General features: G+C 40.1%; 1 pseudogene; it reads right to left on the bottom strand.

The window, feature by feature from the left end:
- Positions 1-501: 501 nt before the first annotated feature.
- LOC123059235 (probable ribonuclease P/MRP protein subunit POP5) lies at positions 502-1,982 on the bottom strand (annotated as a pseudogene).
- Positions 1,983-2,581: the final 599 nt, after the last annotated feature.

Genomic DNA, 2,581 nt, shown 5'->3' with positions numbered 1-2,581 from the left:
TCCATCTCAATACCGTCTTGTTGGTTTGTTGATGTGGAGATTGTAAAAAAAATCTCCCAAAATCAACTGATGCAAGTTGCCATTTTCAAGCAACTTACAAATAGTAAGCACAGATTGATAATGACTTGCATTTTCTTGAGAACCTTCAATATGCATTTACCTAGTAAGTTAGATATATGTACTAGTCTTTAATGTTCTTCTTTTAGTTGATCGAGTCAAACCAGAAATAAAGTTGTTCAAAATGAACATGAACTGAGACCAACCTGGAGACTAGAGCCAACAATTTCATGAACTAACTTCTTGGTGTAATGCAACAGCAGCCAGAGAACATTAGTTGGTAGCCATGTTAGTTGGAACCTAGACCATTGGGTGGTGAGCCATTGAACAGCGGGTACAGAGGCACAATTCCTCACTGTACATCTGTAAGTTCTCCAGAGAATTGATATGCCTCGAGTCTCTGAAAACAAGAATAATGGCGGGCGAAACAAACTTCCATCTTCACTAACTATCTAGCCCCTTAAGTTTGCCAAAGCAACTCTGCACGGACTCGATGATCTTCGGCGTGATACTATCACCAGCAGCCAGCTTGTACTGCTCAAACTTCGCTTCTTCACACTCCAACGCGGCTTTCTTGCAGGCCCTGATACTTCCTGGAAATGAAGTTGCGCTGGTCTGGCACATGGCCTTGCAAGCATTTCATTCTATTAGGGGCTCAGCAAAACAACAAGTGCAGTTGGGTCAAAATGCCAAACAATATGAGGATAATCATCAAACTATATGTGGAGAAACATTATCAGCCAAAGTTTGTGCACTGAAAACACTCAGAACTAATCTGGATTCTTGGTGAGAAAAGCAGTTTTAGCAAACTCAACAACATAGACGCGTGTAAAGGAATCAGAAAGACGTTGCTGTGATTGCTAACTGAACTTCACCTTACACTGAAAAGCTATATTGTACTTGAATCAGACATAAAAAGGAATATGTTTTATTAAGAAGTCGAAACTAAAAAGAATTGTTGACCAATTTGATAAAGAGATGAGCATATCAGCTTGTGAAGATATGACATTGCATTCAATAATTTGTAACACCCTACGGCCCAACAAGCCTAACAGATTTCCTAGCACACCATTTGCACTTCTGCGTGTTGGTAGGTTTTGGGGATGCTGTTGTGAGGCATGTCCTATGTGGATGACCTCGACTTATTTCCTTTTATTTTTTGTAAGCCGATTCGTTTGGCATTATCATAATTAAATAACACTCCTTTTGAGAAAAAGGAAAATTGCACTTCAGTTCTCGTCCGTGCAAATGGATTAACCCGGAAAGTGCTACGTCTTGGGCCAACAAGGGTTGGATGCAAGTGTAATTCAGCCACTCAGGCGCCAAGTCATAACACATTAAGACCACAGTGAACACAATTAGATCAGTTACTGAATTCAACTACGAAGCTCATAGTGCATCAAACCAAGTGTAAAAGAAAAAGGAAATAAACTGATGTGGTTCCATCATGTATTATCCACTCACCACTCACATCCAAGAGGTTGAACGACACTGCAGGGATCTACCCAATGCTCCTCACCATTGTGATAGCAGCCCAAACTTTTTGGTGATCTTCACGCGACACTTGGATTACGCAAAGCTTCGTCAGAGGATTTACATACTTCACTGCATATGACCGGAGCTCAGAAGTGCTTATAAAGTCTAAAATAAACTGGGAGCACATTACAGGAATATATCATGCTGCCTGGGGGAATTAAAGATGATTTATAAGTTATTAGCACCTTGCAATGATCAAAGAGATGCAGCGAGGCCACACTCCCCAAAGTTGAGCTGGATGTTGTCTCTGATAACTTTGGTTATTTTGAACTGGGTGAGGATGATTGGATCAGCCTCTCCTCTGCTCACGTCGATGAAGACCTCCATCACCATGTATCTTTTCTTGAAATGAACCATTGCTTGAGAAAGCTAGTGCTCCTGGTTATAGTGACCTGGATTTTCATACAGATGGATGACAATCAAAATTCAAACCAAGAAAACTCTTGAAGAGAACCAAGGCAGTAAATAGTATAGCCAGCCAGCCCATCAAAAGATCTCCACCACTATAACATCAAATGAGCACGCCGTTACAAATTTCAGTGTGGGTACCGGTACACTAAACCACCAAAAAAAAAATCACATCAGCACCCTTATTCTTCTTCAATTCATCAGAGAATATGCAAAAGGAAACATTCTTCTTAAATTCAGGTAAAGCTATCAGAATCTCACCACTAACCAATACATTCAAAGCTAATGATTGTTTATGGTTCCAAATATGAAAAAAAAAACCCACCTTGATTAGCATCTAATGACCACCTAGTCCTCAATCCTGGCTGCTAAAATTGCTGTTACAAATCAATGGGCAATGCCATAATGCATCATACTCTGTTCTCAGATACTCGAATGGTAGAAACAATTCGCGGAGCCAATATTCGAGCAAGTTCCGGGCAAAAAAATCAAGAGCTTGTAGCTACCCCAAAGCATACCATTATATAGAATTTTAAATCAATAATTGCTGTGACGCAGAAGAAAAACATTCAGAGTATTC

The sequence above is a fragment of the Triticum aestivum genome, chromosome 3A (assembly GCF_018294505.1).
Source record: "Triticum aestivum cultivar Chinese Spring chromosome 3A, IWGSC CS RefSeq v2.1, whole genome shotgun sequence".
Taxonomy (NCBI): Eukaryota; Viridiplantae; Streptophyta; class Magnoliopsida; order Poales; family Poaceae; genus Triticum; species Triticum aestivum.
The sequence above is the reverse complement of the archived record's forward strand: the minus strand, read 5'-3'. Positions and strand labels throughout refer to the sequence as shown.